Source organism: Apium graveolens, chromosome 10 (genome assembly GCF_009905375.1).
Source record: "Apium graveolens cultivar Ventura chromosome 10, ASM990537v1, whole genome shotgun sequence".
In the NCBI taxonomy this organism is placed as follows: domain Eukaryota; kingdom Viridiplantae; phylum Streptophyta; class Magnoliopsida; order Apiales; family Apiaceae; genus Apium; species Apium graveolens.
In genome coordinates this window covers 81,272,094-81,278,619 of record NC_133656.1, presented here as the reverse complement: position 1 = coordinate 81,278,619, position 6,526 = coordinate 81,272,094, and the positions used below count along the sequence as shown (strand labels likewise).

Sequence of the window (6,526 nt, the reverse complement as noted above, 5' to 3'; positions counted from 1 at the left end):
ACTGAAACAATAATAGTTACGGTCCCCTCTAATCATTCATCCAGATTTTGCATGTATAAATACGCCCCCCATACAAAACCCTTTTTCCCATCAGTCACTAAAAACACTTCATAGGGATCATTTGTGTTAAAAAACCTAGCTAACTATGAGCAAAGAAATGATCTCAAGCAATGATCTCCCTTGTCTTCTTCAATCCATAGAGCACCATCTTTTCGATGATTCCGAACTTTCCAACATTTTCCCAACAATGAATTTATGGGATGTCCCGGATTCGAGCTTAACCACTTTGTTCTTTATGGATAATACCTCAGACCAAACAATTCCTATGGATTGCTACCAACCTAATAATGTTGATACCAGAGAAGAAACAAAGGATAACGAGAAGGAAGTTATGGCTCGAGGGCATGCGGAGCACATTCGTTACCGTTATCGTGGGATTAGGAGGAGGCCTTGGGGTAAGTTTGCGGCAGAGATCAGGTCTCCGGCTAAAAAAGGAAAAAGGGTTTGGCTAGGAACCTATGAGACGCCAGAGGATGCTGCACTAGCTTATGACCGAGCTGCGTTTAAAATACATGGTTCGGCTGCTAAGCTTAATTTTCCTCACTTGATTGGATCCAACCTACCTGATCCAGTTAAGGTGGCACCAAGGCAACGATCCTCGTCGGCTGCTTCCTTGACCTCCTCCTCGTCATCGTCATCATTGCTTTCTTCTTCGTCGTCTAACAACGGATCATTTAAGAAAAGGGAAAAGAATGCATCCAAGGCTATAAAAAGTACTTAGATAACAAGGATTACTGTCTTAATTAATTATTCCACATGTCAAGGTTTAACGGACTTTTTAGCATGTTTAGCATGTTTTCGTTACTAAAAATAATTTGTTGATCTTGACAAGAATTCAATATATTTCTGTTTCATGCACACTGAAGCTTGTCCTATAACAGTATTGTTTCCATAATTATATTTAGCAACTTCCCTGCGTGTATGTTAACTAATTTCAGATTTATGGTAATTGTGTTCCCCCATGCATTAATCTTAATTGTTTGCTAACTAATTAGTTTATAGTGAACACAAAAAATTATGTGAAAATAGAGTTACCGGCCTATATAGTCATTACAAGTTATAAGAGTACTAGCACCGAATTATAAATCCGAGTTTAACAATCAGCTACAAGATCCCTCGCATAGTCTGTACATTGCAATTAGTGTAAACGAGTTTAATATATATCCGGAGCCTAAATATGTTTATGTTGTTGTCTGTTTGGTGCTTTATATATGTTGTCGGTTGATTCTGGTTGTTGTACAATCGTGTGAGCGAGGGGAGTGTTGAAGAGTTATACAGTCTGCAATTACAGCTTGTAGATATGATCTCCAAAATATCTAATAAAATAATGGTGTTCATTTAACTGAACCATATGCTGGAAGTTTGATCTTATGCTGGGAAGGTCGTCTTTAAGTCAGTTGAACTTTTTAGAGCATTGTATATGTTGTTTTAATGTTGATGTGATTGTCTTTTTAGGTGTTTGGCAACTCAACTCAGTAGCTATTCTTCTATTTAAAATAATAATTTCTTTATTTCCAGCATGAACATAATTCTTTCTACGTACGTACATTAATTATTTACTTAGTACAAGTGTAAGGTTACGTATGAAATTCAGCATCCGAGTCATGGCGGAACCTAGAAGTCATTAAAGTACTAATGATAAAATTTCAGCTCGCTTGGAGTCGGGTTTTGAGATTATTATCTGCTAGAGTGGCAGATCCAATGAAGATGACCCATAGGTAACAAAGTACGGCCTTAGACTCTTAAAAGACGACTTCAAAGGAAATGATTGTATTTGATAAAATCACGTTTGTTCAAACGGAGACAAATTAATCAGCTGGAAAAGCTAGACAAATCCTAGCTACTTAGTGATCCGTGGTTTGACGGATTATTTTAACGTTTCTGAGATTTAATAATAGCGGATTGTCATGTCCCGACAAATATCAATTTTTTTAAGCGCGGAAGATTCTAGACAAGACCGGAATGATCCGGATGACTCTAAAATATAGCGGAATATTGGAGAAGACTTTAGAAGGCACTCGGGAATTCTTGAAGAATCTAGAAGATGGCGGAACTTGGTGGAACCTTCCGGAACCTTCAAGGCTTGGGGATTTGCTAAATATACTTATGTATTCTAAGAATAATCATGTATAGGTACTTGGTGGAATAATCTAGAAGCATGTGGGATGTACATGTTCTAGAATTCTCTCCAAGTGGTGGAGGAGCCTTATAAATAGGCGAGACCCCTCATTTGGGGAGGCATAGAAGTGATTGTGAGAATTGGGAGCAAAGTGAAAGCATTCAAGTAGGAAGGAAAAAAGGCTTGTCTAGTGAGTGTGAGTGCTAAACTTTGTAATACTAGCAAGGGGCTAATGTGTGGATCAAAGAGATCCAACTTTGTAATATTGGGTTACTAATAAAGAAAGGGTCTTTGTTAGTAAAGTGATGTATGTCTACTCTTATATTTCTCTTATATCCGCTGCATAAGTGTTAGGGAGACACTCGGGGAAGGCTGATCTAGTAGTTCATTTGGAGGGCGACAATCGCTAGACGCCGACACGGTTGGACTTAGAAGGGGTCGAACTTTAAGGCCGTGATAATTTGGCATCAGAGCTAAAGGTTAAGGAGAGCGTAATATTGACACGAAGCATGACGAAAAAGGTTGACGAAGTTCTCGTGGCGTTCGGCGTGGGCTTGGAGAAGCTGGAGGCGCGCATAGAGCAAATCGAGAGCCATTTCAAAACCTTGGAGGATCATGTATTTGAAGAGTTTGGACGTAAGAAAGAGGAGGTCCAGGAATTGCAATTGAAGGAGGTGGCACGAGAGGAGTGGGTCACCAACTTGGAGAAAATGGTCACCGAAGCATGTACCGCCGTCAAGGCACAATTGGTTAGGATTGAGACGGGCATACATGGAGGCGGCTTCATAGCGATGGAGGCGCAAAGGTGCGAGACACCTAAACCCAAGGAGTTCAATGACGTAAGGGACGCCAAGGTTGTGGAGAACTTCCTTTGGGATGTGATAAGTGGATTTTATATCCACTTGTAACGCTTCATTACAAGCTTAAATTGGTGTTTTGGACTCAAGTTGTTGGTATTTTGATGTGTTTTTGTGTTATTGCATTTCAGATATCAGTTAAATGAAGAAAAGAGCTTTTAAAGGAAATATGATGAAAAGTGATCATATTTGGAAGCTAAGGTCATTCTCAAGTTGTAGAGAATCTCGTTAGCTTCGCGTGTGCAGTTGAATCGCCTAATTCTGACGAGTAGATATCAAGTTATGGCCAAAATAAGATTCATCAGAATTTTTCCAGACAGGCTGCAGGCACCCGCCTGCTGGAGGAGGCGCCCGCCCGCTGGTGGAGGCGCCCGCCTGGTGTACCGCGCGGCCGCGCGCTAATGCGTGGCCACGCGCTGATGCGCGGCCACGCGCTGATGCGCGGCTGACTTCATTGATTTCGCTGAAAAAGCCTTTTTTGAGTGGAATTTGACGATTTTAAGGGTCCAGGTCTAATATGGGTTTATATATACTTTAAAAAATGGGTTTTCATCATCCGGGAAGATTGAGATACCAAGGAGAAGACCTAGAAGCATAAAACAAATCCGAAAAAGAAGATCTTGTTTTCAACTTGTGATTCTTTGAATTAGTTGTAACTTTGGATGCTCGTTTTCATTCTTGTTGAACCTAGATCTCGTTTATTCGTACTTTAATTGTTATTCAGTTTATTAAGACCTTGTTTATACCATGCTTTCATTGGAACCCATGGTGACGATGAGTTCAATTATGAACTAATCGTTATCATGGGACTCTAGCGGATTTACTTATGGATTTTAATAGTTAATTGTTTTGATATCTTGGTATGTGGTGATTGATTGATATCGTAGTATTGGTTGTGCTTATTCGTCTTATGTGCGTAGCTAACATATAAGATAGCGTGTTAATCTCCATTGAAGCGACAATGAATATAGAGGTTTAGAACTTGCCATGCTAGCATAGGTTCATGTATTGTATGCATGATTAGTGGGTAACTCTAACCCTTTTATTTGCCCTATGTAATCATTATGGATAACTTATGCTTAAACCGTTATGTTGTCAAATTCTATAGACATATAGGGTCTCAATATAATTGGTGCCTATTCAGCTTCTATCTCTTTTGTGGATGTATGGTAGAATGGTACTCGTGCAACGAAAGTTGGCGTTTATCAGTTTTGTGTTATCTGATTAGTGTCATCACCATCACATGCTAAGATTAAGAACGAAAAGGCTATTGAATGAAGTAGTAATGAAGTTAGAATCCCATGTTTGTCATATATATATTAATTCAACCTTAATTCTCTTAGTTAATGTTATTTAGTATAATCTCTTAGTTTAATAAAAACCCAATTTGTTATTTGTCTTAACATTGAGCGATAACCATACATTGTTGCATAAGTGCATAAATTGAATTTAACCTAAACCACTCTCTATGGGAACGAATCTGATTTATATCTTATACTACTTGCGAACGCGTATACTTGCGTGTATTTTAGCGCGTGTTTTCGCCCTAACAAGTTTTTGGCGCCGCTGCCGGGGACTCGGTGTTAATTTTTAGTTTATGTGATTGTCATCAGTGGTCGTTAAAGTTCACTGACTCGGATTCTTTTACTTTCACGGTTTATTTGTTTGTGTTTTAGTTACTCATTGCAATGGGAGATCCAGCAGCACGAACGAAAGCCTTGATGGATTTTTCTCAACCCAAGATCAATGACATTCAATCTAGCATTGTCAGGCCAGCTATCACAGCTAGTACCTTTGAGATCATGCCTAGCATAATTTAATGGATGCCAAATTCAGTCCAGTTTGGGGGTTCTCCAACGGAAGATCCCAATACGCACATTAGGGATTTCATAGAGATTTGCGACACCTTCAAGTTCAACGGTGTTTTTGAAGATGCTATGAAACTGAGACTGTTCCCATTCTCTCTGAGGGACAAGGCTAAGAGCTGGTTACACTCTCTACTAGCTGGTTCGATTACTACTTGGGAGGATCTTGCTCAGAAATTTCTTACTAAATTCTTCCCTATGGCGAAGACAGCTGCAATGAGGAATGCTCTTACTCAATTTGCGCAGCAATCAGGAGAATCTTTATATGAAGCTTGGGAGCGCTACAAGGAGATGCATAGGAAGTGTCCTCATCATGGAATGCCTGATTGGATGATCATCAATTATTTTTACAATGGGTTAGAAGCACAGTCCAGACCCATGCTCGATGTAGCAGCAGACGGAGCATTATGGGCAAAGTGCTATGAGGAAGCTTATGATCTAATTGAACTGATGGATGCTAATGAATATCAGTATCCAACCCAGAGATGTCCACAGGGTAAGGTAGCGGGAGTTCTTGAAGTGGATACAGCTACGGCTATCACTGCTTAACTAAAGGCGTTGTCTATGAAGATCGATTCTCTGGCTAACTATGGTGTTAAGCAGATAATTAGTGTTTGTGAGCTGTGTGCAGGCCCGCATGTGATGGAGCAATGCGCTATATCTAGTGACTCAGCTCAGTTTGTGAGCAACTTTTAGAGATCGCAGCAGCCAGTTCCAGACACTTATCATCCTGACAACTGGAATCATCCTAACTTCAGCTGGAGCAACAATCAGAATGCGATGCAACACCCGTTCCAACAGTTTGGAAATAAGCTATTCAACCCTCCTGGTTTTCAGCAACAAATTACACCAAAACAACAAACTCATGGTGCATGTATATCTTCGAATGAAAATTCTGAATTGGAGGAGTTGCGGCTTATGTGCAAAAATCAGGCTCTTATATGCCAAAGCCAGGCTGTTTCTATCAAGACTCTAGAGAACCAAATAGGGCAAATTACTAATGCCTTATTGAATCGACCACCAGGAATGCTTCCTAGTGATACAGAAAATAAATCCAGGCAAGAGGGAAGTTGAAGAACAGGTGAACGCCATCACCTTAAGGTCTGGAAAGGTCGCAAGCCCCCAAATTCAGCAAGACAAAGAGCCTGAAAAATCTCAAGTTTCAGAAAATGCAGTTGTGGCTGAAGAAGAAGCGCATAAGGAAGTAGAGATGGAACTAAGGAAGACTACTGTGGAACACACTCCTCCTGAGGGTAATACAGGGGAGAAACAGATCTATCCTCCACCTCCTTTTCCTAAGAGGCTGCAGAAGAAAAAGCTGGATAAGCAGTTTGAGAAGTTCTTGGAGGTGTTCAAGAAACTTCATATCAACATACCTTTCGCCGAAGTTCTTGAACAGATGCCTAGCTATGCGAGGTTTATGAAAGCTATTCTCTCTCGGAAAGTGAAGCTCGATGACTTAGAGACCGTTTCTCTAACGGAGGAATGCAGTGCTCTGCTGTAATAGAAGTTGCCTCCGAAGCTTAAAGATCCTGGAAGCTTCACTATTCCTTGCACCATCGGAAACTTGTCATTCGACAAGTGTTTATGTGATTTAGGAGCTAGCATCAATCTGATGCCCTAAT

General features: G+C 40.3%; 1 non-coding gene across 1 annotated transcript; it reads right to left on the bottom strand.

Annotated features, from left to right (window-relative positions):
* Nucleotides 1-5,114: 5,114 nt before the first annotated feature.
* LOC141694807 (small nucleolar RNA R71) lies at nucleotides 5,115-5,221 on the bottom strand. The gene has a single exon (XR_012564089.1). It is a non-coding gene; the product is annotated as a small nucleolar RNA R71 (small nucleolar RNA).
* Between the last annotated feature and the right edge of the window lie 1,305 nt (nucleotides 5,222-6,526).